Source organism: Carcharhinus amblyrhynchos, unplaced genomic scaffold (genome assembly GCF_965287045.1).
Source record: "Carcharhinus amblyrhynchos unplaced genomic scaffold, sCarAmb.v2.hapA chromosome_1464, whole genome shotgun sequence".
Classification (NCBI taxonomy): Eukaryota; Metazoa; Chordata; class Chondrichthyes; order Carcharhiniformes; family Carcharhinidae; genus Carcharhinus; species Carcharhinus amblyrhynchos.
The window spans coordinates 2,437-17,840 of record NW_027651204.1 but is presented as its reverse complement, the minus strand read 5'-3'; the positions used below and the strand labels follow the sequence as shown (position 1 = coordinate 17,840).

Genomic DNA, 15,404 nt, shown 5'->3' with positions numbered 1-15,404 from the left:
GGGGTCAGAGGTCAGGGCCAGGTGTCAGAGGTCAGGCCAGGGGTCAGAGGTGAGGACAGGAGGATAAATCAGTTGGCAATGGTCGCTGCTAAGGATTTGCACCGATGAGTTTTTTGTTGTCCTCGGATCCATTGTGGCGTCTTCACCCGCTGAACTCTGACCCTTGAACCCTTGTCCTTGAAGGCCAACAGAGAAGGAGGTCGACATCTGACCCCGGTCCAACAAGCGATGAAGAAAGCATCCAATGGCATGAGGGTATTGGGGAAAACTCTTCAGATTAAGAACAAGTTGGCTCGGGCATGCCTCGCAGAGTTCGGGGAGTTTACATCCTGATGGTAAGTAACAAAACACATCTCTACATTCCCATTCATCCTTCTCTGTACCCGGACATCACTTCACTCCTTCCCCCATCAAACACTCCCAGGACAGGTACAGCACGGGGTTAGATACAGAGTAAAGCTCCCTCTACACTGTCCCCCCATCAAACACTCCCAGGACAGGTACAGCACGGGGTTAGATACAGAGTAAAGCTCCCTCTACACTGTCCCCCCATCAAACACTCCCAGGACAGGTACAGCACGGGGTTAGATACAGAGTAAAGCTCCTTCTACACTGTCCCCCTATCAAACACTCCCAGGACAGGTACAGCACGGGGTTAGATACAGAGTAAAGCTCCCTCTACCCTGTCCCCCCATCAAACACTCCCAGGACAGGTACAGCACGGGGTTAGATACAGAGTAAAGCTCCTTCTACACTGTCCCCCTATCAAACACTCCCAGGACAGGTACAGCACGGGGTTAGATACAGAGTAAAGCTCCCTCTACCCTGTCCCCCCATCAAACACTCCCAGGACAGGTACAGCACGGGGTTAGATACAGAGTAAAGCTCCTTCTACACTGTCCCCCCATCAAACACTCCCAGGACAGGTACAGCACGGGGTTAGATACAGAGTAAAGCTCCCTCTACACTGTCCCCCCATCAAACACTCCCAGGACAGGTACAGCACGGGGTTAGATACAGAGTAAAGCTCCCTCTACACTGTCCCCCCCATCAAACACTCCCAGGACAGGTACAGCACGGGGTTAGATACAGAGTAAAGCTCCCTCTACACTGTCCCCCCATCAAACACTCCCAGGACAGGTACAGCACGGGGTTAGATACAGAGTAAAGCTCCCTCTACACTGTCCCCCCATCAAACACTCCCAGGACAGGTACAGCACGGGGTTAGATACAGAGTAAAGCTCCCTCTACACTGTCCCCCCCATCAAACACTCCCAGGACAGGTACAGCATGGGGTTAGATACAGAGTAAAGCTCCCTCTACACTGTCCCCCCATCAAACACTCCCAGGGCAGGTACAGCACGGGGTTAGATACAGAGTAAAGCTCCCTCTACTTGATGACATCTGACCTCTGTCTCTCACAGACAAATGCAACCTATAGAACATTACAGCACAGAAACAGGCCTTTTGGCCCTTCTTGTCTGTGCTGGCCCATTTTTCTGCCTAGTCCCACTGACCTGCACCTGGACCATATCCCTCCACGCCCCTCTCATCCATGAACGCATCCAAGTTTCTCTTAAATGTTAAAAGTGACCCCGCATTTTCTCTGGTAGCTCATTCCACACTCCCACCACTCTCTGTGTGAAGAATCCCCCCTCCAATATTCCCTTTAAACTTTTCCCCCTTAACCCATGTCCTCTAGTCTTTTTTCTCCCCTCACCTCAGTGGAGAAAGCCTGCTCGCATTCACTCTATCGATACCCATCAAAATCTTATACACCTCGATCAAACCTCCCCTCATTCTCCAGGGAATAAAGCCCTAACCTATTCAATCTCTCTCTCTGTAACTCCGTTTCTCAAGTCCCAGTAACATCCTTGTCAACCTTTCTCTGTGCTCCCTCAACCTTATTAATATCCTTCCTTTAATTAGGTGACCAAAACTGCACACAATACTCTAAACTCAGCCTCACCAACCTCAACAGAACACCCCAAATTTTATACTCAATACTTTGATTTATAAAGGCCACTGTTCCAAAAGCAATCCTTACGCCTCCATCTGCCTGTGATGTCACCTTTAGGGAATTATGTATAAGAACATAAGAAACAGGAGCAGGAGTAGGCCATCTAGCCCCTCGAGCCTGCCCCACCATTCAATAAGATCACGGCTGATCTGTGATCCGATATGTATTTATGTAACCTACGCTGATAGTCAACTTTGCCTTATTTAGTTGTTTGGAATCTGCAGCGCTGCTCAGGTCATTACAACCAACGACAAGAAGGGGACGTACTTATCCGTTAACTTGGGCTACTCAATCGGTCTTCTGTTTGGCATCTACGTGTCGGCACGTGCTTCAGGTAAAGCATGACTCTGATTAACAGCTCCCCGGGAGTGAGTTACAGACTGGAATCTAATCGAGGGGTTCGGGGTGGTTTATATATAGAATAACAGATACCCGGGAGTGAGTTACAGACTGGAATCTAATCGAGGGGTTCGGGGTGGTTTATATATAGAATAACAGATACCCGGGAGTGAGTTACAGACTGGAATCTAATCGAGGGGTTTGGGGTGGTTTATATATAGAATAACAGATACCCGGGAGTGAATTACAGACTGGAATCTAATCGAGGGGTTCGGGGTGGTTTATATATAGAATAACAGATACCCGGGAGTGAGTTACAGACTGGAATCTAATCGAGGGTTTCGGGGGGTTTATATATAGAATAACAGATACCCGGGAGTGAGTTACAGACTGGAATCTAATCGAGGGGTTCGGGGGGTTTATATATAGAATAACAGATACCCGGGAGTGAGTTACAGACTGGAATCTAATCGAGGGGTTCGGGATGGTTTATATATAGAATAACAGATACCCGGGAGTGAGTTACAGACTGGAATCTAATCGAGGGGTTTGGGGTGGTTTATATATAGAATAACAGATACCCGGGAGTGAATTACAGACTGGAATCTAATCGAGGGGTTCGGGGTGGTTTATATATAGAATAACAGATACCCGGGAGTGAGTTACAGACTGGAATCTAATCGAGGGGTTCGGGGTGGTTTATATATAGAATAACAGATACCCGGGAGTGAGTTACAGACTGGAATCTAATCGAGGGGTTCGGGGGGGTTTACATATAGAATAACAGATACCCGGGAGTGAGTTACAGACTGGAATCTAATCGAGGGGTTCGGGGTGGTTTATATATAGAATAACAGATACCCGGGAGTGAGTTACATACTGGAATCTAATCGAGGGGTTCGGGGGGGTTTATATATAGAATAACAGATACCCGGGAGTGAGTTACAGACTGGAATCTAATCGAGGGGTTCGGGGGGGTTTACATATAGAATAACAGATACCCGGGAGTGAGTTACAGACTGGAATCTAATCGAGGGGTTCGGGGTGGTTTATATATAGAATAACAGATACCCGGGAGTGAGTTACAGACTGGAATCTAATCGAGGGGTTCGGGGTGGTTTATATACAGAATAACAGATACCCGGGAGTGAGTTACAGACTGGAATCTAATCGAGGGGTTCGGGGTGGTTTATATATAGAATAACAGATACCCGGGAGTGAGTTACAGACTGGAATCTAATCGAGGGGTTCGGGATGGTTTATATATAGAATAACAGATACCCGGGAGTGAGTTACAGACTGGAATCTAATCGAGGGGTTCGGGGTGGTTTATATATAGAATAACAGATACCCGGGAGTGAGTTACAGACTGGAATCTAATCGAGGGGTTCGGGGTGGTTTATATATAGAATAACAGATACCCGGGAGTGAGTTACAGACTGGAATCTAATCGAGGGGTTCGGGGGGGTTTATATATAGAATAACAGATACCCGGGAGTGAGTTACAGACTGGAATCTAATCGAGGGGTGGTTTATATATAGAATAACAGATACCCGGGAGTGAGTTACAGACTGGAATCTAATCGAGGGGTTCGGGGTGGTTTATATACAGAATAACAGATACCCGGGAGTGAGTTACAGACTGGAATCTAATCGAGGGGTTCGGGGTGGTTTATATATAGAATAACAGATACCAGGGAGTGAGTTACAGACTGGAATCTAATCGAGGGGTTCGGGGTGGTTTATATATAGAATAACAGATACCCGGGAGTGAGTTACAGACTGGAATCTAATCGAGGGGTTCGGGGTGGTTTATATATAGAATAACAGATACCCGGGAGTGAGTTACAGACTGGAATCTAATCGAGGGGTTCGGGGTGGTTTATATATAGAATAACAGCTCCCCGGGAGTGAGTTACAGACTGGAATCTAATCGAGGGGTTCGGGGTGGTTTATATATAGAATAACAGATACCCGGGAGTGAGTTACAGACTGGAATCTAATCGAGGGGTTCGGGGTGGTTTATATATAGAATAACAGATACCCAGGAGTGAGTTACAGACTGGAATCTAATCGAGGGGTGGTTTATATATAGAATAACAGATACCCGGGAGCGAGTTACAGACCGGAATCTAATCGAGGGGTTCGGGGTGGTTTATATATAGAATAACAGATACCCGGGAGTGAGTTACAGACTGGAATCTAATCGAGGGGTTCGGGATGGTTTATATATAGAATAACAGATACCCGGGAGTGAGTTACAGACTGGAATCTAATCGAGGGGTTCGGGATGGTTTATATATAGAATAACAGATACCCGGGAGTGAGTTACAGACTGGAATCTAATCGAGGGGTTCGGGGTGGTTTATATATAGAATAACAGATACCCGGGAGTGAGTTACAGACTGGAATCTAATCGAGGGGTTCGGGGGGGTTTATATATAGAATAACAGATACCCGGGAGTGAGTTACAGACTGGAATCTAATCGAGGGGTTCGGGGGGGTTTATATATAGAATAACAGATACCCGGGAGTGAGTTACAGACTGGAATCTAATCGAGGGGTTCGGGGTGGTTTATATATAGAATAACAGATACCCGGGAGCGAGTTACAGACTGGAATCTAATCGAGGGGTTCGGGGTGGTTTATATATAGAATAACAGATACCCGGGAGTGAGTTACAGACTGGAATCTAATCGAGGGGTTCGGGGTGGTTTATATATAGAATAACAGATACCCGGGAGTGAGTTACAGACTGGAATCTAATCGAGGGGTTCGGGGTGGTTTATATATAGAATAACAGATACCCGGGAGTGAGTTACAGACTGGAATCTAATCGAGGGGTTCGGGGTGGTTTATATAGAGAATAACAGATACCCGGGAGTGAGTTACAGACTGGAATCTAATCGAGGGGCTCGGGGTGGTTTATATATAGAATAACAGATACCCGGGAGTGAGTTACAGACTGGAATCTAATCGAGGGGTTCGGGGTGGTTTATATATAGAATAACAGATACCCGGGAGTGAGTTACAGACTGGAATCTAATCGAGGGGGGGTTTATATATAGAATAACAGCTCCCCGGGAGTGAGTTACAGACTGGAATCTAATCGAGGGGGGGTTTATATATAGAATAACAGATACCCGGGAGTGAGTTACAGACTGGAATCTAATCGAGGGGTTCAGGATGGTTTATATATAGAATAACAGATACCCGGGAGTGAGTTACAGACTGGAATCTAATCGAGGGGTTCGGGATGGTTTATATATAGAATAACAGATACCCGGGAGTGAGTTACAGACTGGAATCTGATCGAGGGGGGTTTATATATAGAATAACAGATACCCGGGAGTGAGTTACAGACTGGAATCTAATCGAGGGGTTCGGGGTGGTTTATATATAGAATAACAGATACCCGGGAGTGAGTTACAGACTGGAATCTAATCGAGGGGTTCGGGGGGGTTTATATATAGAATAACAGATACCCGGGAGTGAGTTACAGACTGGAATCTAATCGAGGGGCTCGGGGTGGTTTATATATAGAATAACAGATACCCGGGAGTGAGTTACAGACTGGAATCTGATCGAGGGGTTCGGGATGGTTTATATATAGAATAACAGATACCCGGGAGTGAGTTACAGACTGGAATCTGATCGAGGGGTTCGGGGTGGTTTATATATAGAATAACAGATACCCGGGAGTGAGTTACAGACTGGAATCTAATCGAGGGGTTCGGGGGGGTTTATATATAGAATAACAGATACCCGGGAGTGAGTTACAGACTGGAATCTAATCGAGGGGTTCGGGGTGGTTTATATACAGAATAACAGATACCCGGGAGTGAGTTACAGACTGGAATCTGATCGAGGGGTTCGGGGTGGTTTATATATAGAATAACAGATACCCGGGAGTGAGTTACAGACTGGAATCTAATCGAGGGGTTCGGGGTGGTTTATATATAGAATAACAGATACCCGGGAGTGAGTTACAGACTGGAATCTAATCGAGGGGTTCGGGGTGGTTTATATATAGAATAACAGATACCCGGGAGTGAGTTACAGACTGGAATCTAATCGAGGGGTTCGGGGTGGTTTATATATAGAATAACAGATACCCGGGAGTGAGTTACAGACTGGAATCTAATCGAGGGGTTCGGGGTGGTTTATATATAGAATAACAGATACCCGGGAGTGAGTTACAGACTGGAATCTGATCGAGGGGTTCGGGATGGTTTATATATAGAATAACAGATACCCGGGAGTGAGTTACAGACTGGAATCTAATCGAGGGGTTCGGGGTGGTTTATATATAGAATAACAGATACCCGGGAGTGAGTTACAGACTGGAATCTGATCGAGGGGTTCGGGGTAGGGTTTATATATAGAATAACAGATACCCGGGAGTGAGTTACAGACTGGAATCTAATCGAGGGGGGGTTTATATATAGAATAACAGATGGGGATACAAACTGGAGTGATACAGAATGACTGGGATGACATACAGGATTCCAACGTTTGAGTTATATCAAGGTGTGATTTCCACAATCCGCCTGGAATTCTGAACATTTGGGCCTGTTTGGATTGGTGTTCCGGAGATTGGGAGGGTCTTGGGTCGAGCAGGGCGAGAATATTTAGGCTCATTTCTGGATTTGTGGCCTAGTCCTGGTGAGAGGAGTAGCTGATCCGTGAAAGGCCTGGGGATGTGAGTTAGGAAAGATCTTTGGTGTCCGTTTTGCGGGGAAACGGGGGGATTGAGGCTTCGAAACCTGTGTCTCTAAGGCCTCAACTTGTATCGACTGCAAAGGGCTACAGGCCTAGGCTAGGAGGGTGTCACTAGGCCGCAGGTCGGGCCTGCTCTCACCGAGCGCTCCGACAGGGTCAAGGAGCCAAATTGTCTGGAAATACTCCCCCTCCCCCCCACCCCCCCAACCACCACCCTGCACCCCCGCCTCCACACCCTCCCCCACCCCCTCAGACCCCATCAGTACCCCTGCCATTAGGAATTAAGGTTTTGATTTGGTTTATTATTGTCACATGTATTGGGATACAGTGAAAAGTATTGTTTCTTGCGCACTCTACAGACAAAGCATACCATTCATAGAGTACATAGATTTGATTTATTATTGTCACAGGTATTGGGATACAGTGAAAAGTATTGTTTCTTGTGTGCTATACAGACAAAGCATACCGTTCATGGAGAAGGAAATGAGAGGGTGCAGAATGTAGAGTTACAGTCATAGTGAGGGTGTAGAGAAAGATCAACTTAATGCGAGGTAGGTCCATTCAAAAGTCTGACAGCAGCAGGGAAGAAGCTGTTCTTGAGTCGGTCGGTACGGGACCTCAGACTTTTGTATCTTTCTCCCGATGGAAGAAGGTGGAAGAGAGAATGTCCGGGGTGTGGGGGGTCCTTGATTATGCTGGCTGCTTTCCCCCGAGGCAGCGGGAAGTGTAGACGGAGTCAATGGATGGGAGGCTGGTTTGTGTGATGGGATTGGGGGCTACATTCACCACCCTTTTGTAGTTCCTTGCGGTCTTGGGCAGAGCAGGAGCCCAGACCGAGCTGTGATACAACCAGAAAGAATGCTTTCTATGGGGCATCTGTAAAAGTCGGTGAGAGTCGTAGCGGACATGTCAAATTTCCTTAGTCTTCTGAGAAAGTAGAGGCTTATGTAGACAGAGTCAGTGGATGGGAGGTCGGTTTGCGCGATGGGAGTGGGCTACGTTCATGAATCTTTATAGTTTCTTCTGGTCTTGGCCAGAGCCCAGTTCAAGGACTGAACTTGTCGACTCCTGGTCCCAATTTGTCCGTTCTGGCATCGATCCCCTGGGATCAGTCTGGGGAACGTTATCTCTCCCTCACTCTTTAAGCATTGATTCAATAACTCCCTCCCCTGTCCCAACCATTCGAAAGGTACTCTTCAGATCTGCTTTCCTTTCGGGATAGGTTCTCCCCAGCTGGCGCCAACACAGCTACTGCTACGCCAACCCGATTGCCCTGAGCTTTCTCTCGGATTGTTCCCCAGTGGTCTCGAGCCTCCCCCACCCTCACTAACACTCTTTTTTTTGGTCTTTCAGGCGCACACCTGAACCCCGCCGTCACCTTCAGCCTGTGTGTCATCGGCCGCTTTTCCTGGAAGAAGTTCCCGTTCTACTCCATCGCCCAGATCGTGGGGGCTTTCGTCGCCGCAGCAACCGCTTACTGCGTTCATTACGGTACGTGATGCAGCGGGAAGGGTCGGGCACCCTCTCTCCCCACCCCGTCCGCAGGTGCCCAACCTCCTCTCCACACCGTCTGCTCTCTGAAAGGGTCTCCCTTTAGCAATCACCGCCATTGACAAAGACCGCTATTTTGTTCCGGGACCTCCTGCCGACTACGTCAAATATAAAGAGCTTGACATACAACCAGCCTCCCCCACCCTCCTACCCAATGCTCACATCGCAGATGATGTAGAGTGCATCACTGGGGCTAGCAGGGTGGCACAGTGGGTTAATACTGTAGCCTCACAGTGCCAGGGACCCGGTTCGATCGCAGTTCGGGTCACAGCCTGTGTGGAGTCTGCACATTCTCTCCGTGCCTGCGTGGGTTTCCCCTGGGTGCTCTGGTTTCCTCACACAGTACGAAAGATGTGCGGGTTAGGTGGATTGGGTCAATGCCTCATCCAAAGAGCGGCGCTCCCTCAGCACCGACCCTCCCACAGTGCGGCGCTCCCTCAGCACCGACCCTCCCACAGTGCGGCGCTCCCTCAGCACCGACCCTCCCGCAGTGCGGCGCTCCCTCGGCACCAACCCTCCCACAGTGCGGCGCTCCCTCGGCACCGACCCTCCCACAGTGCGGCGCTCCCTCTGCACCGACCCTCCCACAGTGCGGCGCTCCCTCGGCAACGACCCTCCCACAGTGCGGCGCTCCCTCGGCACCGACCCTCCCCACAGTGCGGCGCTCCCTCGGCACCGACCCTCCCACAGTGCGGCGCTCCTTCGGCACCGACCCTCCCACAGTGCGGCGCTCCCTCGGCACCGACCCTCCCACAGTGCGGCGCTCCCTCGGCACCGACCCTCCCCACAGTGCGGCGCTCCCTCGGCACCGACCCTCCCACAGTGCGGCGCTCCTTCGGCACCGACCCTCCCACAGTGCGGCGCTCCCTCGGCACCGACCCTCCCCACGGTGCGGCACTCCCTCGGCACCGACCCTCCCCACGGTGCGGCACTCCCTCAGCACCGACCCTCCCACAGTGCGGCGCTCCCTCGGCACCGACCCTCCCACAGTGCGGCGCTCCCACGGCACCGACCCTCCCACAGTGCGGCGCTCCCTCGGCACCGACCCTCCCACAGTGCGGGACTCCCTCGGCACCGACCCTCCCACAGTGTGGCGCTCCCTCTGCACCAACCCTCCCCTCAGTGCGGCGCTCCCTCAGCACCGACCCTCCCACAGTGCGGCGCTCCCTCGGCACCGACCCTCCCACAGTGCGGCGCTCCCTCGGCACCGACCCTCCCCACAGTGCGGCGCTCCCTCGGCACCGACCCTCCCACAGTGCGGCGCTCCCTCGGCACCGACCCTCCCCACAGTGCGGCGCTCCCTCTGCACCGACCCTCCCCTCAGTGCGGCGCTCCCTCGGCACCGACCCTCCCACAGTGCGGCGCTCCCTCGGCACCGACCCTCCCACAGTGCGGCGCTCCCTTGGCACCGACCCTCCCACAGTGCGGCGCTCCCTCGGCACCGACCTTCCTCTGCGCATAGGCCTGGCTTGGTGGGTCTGGAGTGGGCAGCGGGTGGTGGGGGGGATTGTGGTCATCCCCTTGGCCTGGTGCTCCTTGAACCCTGGATAAATTTGATGCTCTGTTGCCAGATGCGATTCATGTGTATTCCCAAGGGCATCTCACTGTTGGAGGACCAAGAGACACTGCTGGAATCTTCGCTACCTATCCTGCGGAATTTCTCACTCTTCAGAGTGGCTTCTTGATTGAGGTAGGCCCGAACAGGCATTCTGAGGAAATGTGGGATCATCCGGGAGTTCCAGAGGCCCCCCACTGAGCTTGGAGTCCCGGGTTTAAATCCCGATCTGGGACCCGATGATGGAGAAACCCTCGTTCCAAGCCATCGAGTTCGTTTCTTGAGTCGTTCCCAGTTTGCGAGCGTCGCTGGCCACACCCAACTAACTGCCCCTTTAGAAGCCGCCATCTTGAATCCACCGCAGTCTCTGTGTGGGGTAGGTACACCCACAGTGCTGTTAGGGAGGGAGTTCCAGGATTGTTACTGGACATCAGTCAGTCCCCGTGTATGTGGGGTAGGTACACCCACAGTGCTGTTAGGGAGGGAGTTCCGGGATTGTTATTGGACATCAGTCAGTCCCCGTGTGTGGGGTAGGTACACCCACAGTGCTGTTAGGGAGGGAGTTCCGGGATTGTTATTGGACATCAGTCAGTCCCCGTGTGTGGGGTAGGTACACCCACAGTGCTGTTAGGGAGGGAGTTCCGGGATTGTTATTGGACATCAGTCAGTCCCCGTGTGTGGGGTAGGTACACCCACAGTGCTGTTAGGGAGGGAGTTCCGGGATTGTTATTGGACATCAGTCAGTCCCCGTGTGTGGGGTAGGTACACCCATAGTGCTGTTAGGGAGGGAGTTCCGGGATTGTTATTGGACATCAGTCAGTCCCTGTGTGTGGGGTAGGTACACCCACCGTGCTGTTAGGGAGGGAGTTCCGGGATTGTTATTGGACATCAGTCAGTCCCCGTGTGTGGGGTAGGTACACCCACCGTGCTGTTAGGGAGGGAGTTCCAGGATTGTTATTGGACATCAGTCAGTCCCCCGTGTGTGGGGTAGGTACACCCACAGTGCTGTTAGGGAGGGAGTTCCGGGATTGTTATTGGACATCAGTCAGTCCCCCGTGTGTGGGGTAGGTACACCCACAGTGCTGTTAGGGAGGGAGTTCCGGGATTGTTATTGGACATCAGTCAGTCCCCCGTGTGTGGGGTAGGTACACCCACAGTGCTGTTAGGGAGGGAGTTCCGGGATTGTGATTGGACATCAGTCAGTCCCCCGTGTGTGGGGTAGGTACACCCACAGTGCTGTTAGGGAGTTCGTTCTGGGATTTTGACCCCAGCCACAGTGAAGGAACGGCCGATATATTTCCCAGTCGGGATGGTGAGTGGCTCAGAGGGGGGAACTTGCAGGTGGGGGTGTTCCCCATGTGTCTGCGCCCCCCACTCCCCCTGTCCTTCTAGATGGTAGAGGTGGTGGGTTTGGAAGGTGCTGTTGAAGGAGCCTTGGTGAGTCGCTGTGGGGCATCTTGTAGATGGTACACACGGCTGTGTGGGTGGTGGAGGGAGTGAGTGTTTGTGGTTAGCGTCTCGATCGAGCGGGGCTGCTTTGTCCTGGATGGTGTCGAGCTTCTCAGCATTCCCTCAGCACTGACCCTCCCACAATGCGGCACCCTACCCCACACACGGGGACTGACTGATGTCCAATAACAATCCTGGAACTCCCTCCCTAACAGCACTGTGGGTGTACCTACCCCACACACAGGGACTGACTGATGTCCAATAACAATCCCGGAACTCCCTCCCTAACAGCACTGTGGGTGTACCTACCCCACACACGGGGACTGACTGATGTCCAATAACAATCCTGGAACTCCCTCCCTAACAGCACTGTGGGTGTACCTACCCCACACACGGGGACTGACTGATGTCCAATAACAATCCTGGAACTCCCTCCCTAACAGCACTGTGGGTGTACCTACCCCACACACAGGGACTGACTGATGTCCAATAACAATCCCGGAACTCCCTCCCTAACAGCACTGTGGGTGTACCTACCCCACACACGGGGACTGACTGATGTCCAATAACAATCCTGGAACTCCCTCCCTAACAGCACTGTGGGTGTACCTACCCCACACACGGGGACTGACTGATGTCCAATAACAATCCTGGAACTCCCTCCCTAACAGCGCTGTGGGTGTACCTACCCCACACACGGGGACTGACTGATGTCCAATAACAATCCTGGAACTCCCTCCCTAACAGCACTGTGGGTGTACCTACCCCACACACGGGGACTGACTGATGTCCAATAACAATCCTGGAACTCCCTCCCTAACAGCACTGTGGGTGTACCTACCCCACACACACGGGGACTGACTGATGTCCAATAACAATCCCGGAACTCCCTCCCTAACAGCACTGTGGGTGTACCTACCCCACACACGGGGACTGACTGATGTCCAATAACAATCCCAGAACTCCCTCCCTAACAGCACTGTGGGTGTACCTACCCCACACACGGGGACTGATGTCCAATAACAATCCCGGAACTCCCTCCCTAACAGCACTGTGGGTGTACCTACCCCACACACACGGGGACTGACTGATGTCCAATAACAATCCCGGAACTCCCTCCCTAACAGCACTGTGGGTGTACCTACCCCACACACGGGGACTGACTGATGTCCAATAACAATCCCGGAACTCCCTCCCTAACAGCACTGTGGGTGTACCTACCCCACACACGGGGTACTGACTGATGTCCAATAACAATCCCGGAACTCCCTCCCTAACAGCACTGTGGGTGTACCTACCCCACACACGGGGACTGATGTCCAATAACAATCCCGGAACTCCCTCCCTAACAGCACTGTGGGTGTACCTACCCCACACACAGGGACTGACTGATGTCCAATAACAATCCCGGAACTCCCTCCCTAACAGCACTGTGGGTGTACCTACCCCACACACACGGGGACTGACTGATGTCCAATAACAATCCCGGAACTCCCTCCCTAACAGCACTGTGGGTGTACCTACCCCACACACGGGGTACTGACTGATGTCCAATAACAATCCTGGAACTCCCTCCCTAACAGCACTGTGGGTGTACCTACCCCACACACGGGGGACTGACTGATATCCAATAACAATCCCGGAACTCCCTCCCTAACAGCACTGTGGGTGTACCTACCCCACACACGGGGGACTGACTGATGTCCAATAACAATCCCGGAACTCCCTCCCTAACAGCACTGTGGGTGTACCTACCCCACACACGGGGACTGACTGATGTCCAATAACAATCCCGGAACTCCCTCCCTAACAGCACTGTGGGTGTACCTACCCCACACATGGGGACTGACTGATGTCCAATAACAATCCCGGAACTCCCTCCCTAACAGCACTGTGGGTGTACCTACCCCACACACAGGGACTGACTGATGTCCAATAACAATCCCGGAACTCCTAATTTCGATTAGATTTATTATTGTCACGTGTATTAGGACACAGTGAAAAGTATTGTTTCTTGCGCGTTATACAGACAAAGCATACCATTCATAGAGAAGGAAAGGAGAGAGTGCAGAATGTAGTGTTACAGTCACAGCGAGGGTGTAGAGAAAGATCAACTTAACGCGAGGTAGGTCCATTCAAAAGTCTGACAGCAGCAGGGAAGAAGCTGTTCTTGAGTCGGTCGGTACGGGACCTCAGACTTTTGTATCTTTTTCCCGATGGAAGAAGGTGGAAGAGAGAATGTCCGGGTGTGGGGGGGGGTCCTTGATTATCCCGGCTGCTTTTCCCCGAGGCAGCGGGAAGTGTAGACGGAGTCAATGGATGGGAGGCTGGTTTGTGTGATGGGATTGGGGCTACATTCACCACCCTTTTGTAGTTCCTTGCGGTCTTGGGCAGAGCAGGATCCCAGACCAAGCTGTGATACAACCAGAAAGAATGCTTTCTATGGAGCATCTGTAAAAGTTGGTGAGAGTCCGTAGCGGACATGCCAAATTTCCTTAGTCTCCTGAGAATGTCCGGGGTGCGTGGGGGGGGTCCTTGATTATGCCGGCTGCTTTTCCCTGAGGCAGCGGGAAGTGTAGACGAAGTCAATGGATGGGAGGCTGGTTTGTGTGATGGGATTGGAATCAAACCTTGGAGGGTATGAATAGACCTTGAGCAGTTGTCACTAAGAACTCTTGCCTCACTCCGCAGCTAATTGCAACTGCCACCCTTCTCTTCTGTGTCCTGTGTGTCTGCGACACCAAGACCACGGGGATTCCGGACTTCCTACAACCCCCCCTCATCGCCACCGCGTTGCTCTTTATTGGGATTGGCATGGGTGCCAACACTTCGTACGGCCTCAACCCAGCAAGAGATTTCGGCCACGGCTGTTCACCTTCGTGGCGGGGTGGGGCACTGAGGTGTGGACGTAAGTACCCTCCCTGAACATACATTTGATGTAAGGCTCACAGACGATTTCCACACAAATGTATTGCATTCGCAAAGTGTGGATCGAACGGCACGGCCAATCCACCCTAACCTACACATCTTTGGACACTAAGGGGCAATTTAGCATAGCCAATCCACCCTAACCTACACATCTTTGGACACTAAGGGACAATTTAGCATGGCCAATCCACCCTAACCTACACATCTTTGGACACTAAGGGGCAATTTAGCATGGCCAATCCACCCTAACCTGCACATCTTTGGACACTAAGGGACAATTTAGCATGGCCAATCCACCCTAACCTACACATCTTTGGACACTAAGGGACAATTTAGCACGGCCAATCCACCCTAACCTACACATCTTTGGACACTAAGGGACAATTTAGCATGGCCAATCCACCCTAACCTACACATCTTTGGACACTAAGGGACAATTTAGCATGGCCAATCCACCCTAACCTACACATCTTTGGACACTAAGGGGCAATTTAGCACGGCCAATCCACCCTAACCTACACATCTTTGGACACTAAGGGACAATTTAGCATGGCCAATCCACCCTAACCTACACATCTTTGGACACTAAGGGGCAATTTAGCACGGCCAATCCACCCTAACCTACACATCTTTGGACACTAAGGGACAATTTAGCATGGCCAATCCACCCTAACCTACACATCTTTGGACACTAAGGGGCAATTTAGCATGGCCAATCCACCCAAACCTGCACATCTTTGGACACTAAGGGGCAATTTAGCATGGCCAATCCACCCTAACCTACACATCTTTGGACACTAAGGGGCAATTTAGCATGGCCAATCCACCCTAACCTACACA

General features: G+C 51.4%; 1 pseudogene; it reads left to right on the top strand.

The window, feature by feature from the left end:
* Positions 1–183: 183 nt before the first annotated feature.
* On the top strand, positions 184–14,544 carry LOC145340813 (aquaporin-10-like; annotated as a pseudogene).
* The last annotated feature ends 860 nt before the right edge of the window (positions 14,545–15,404 follow it).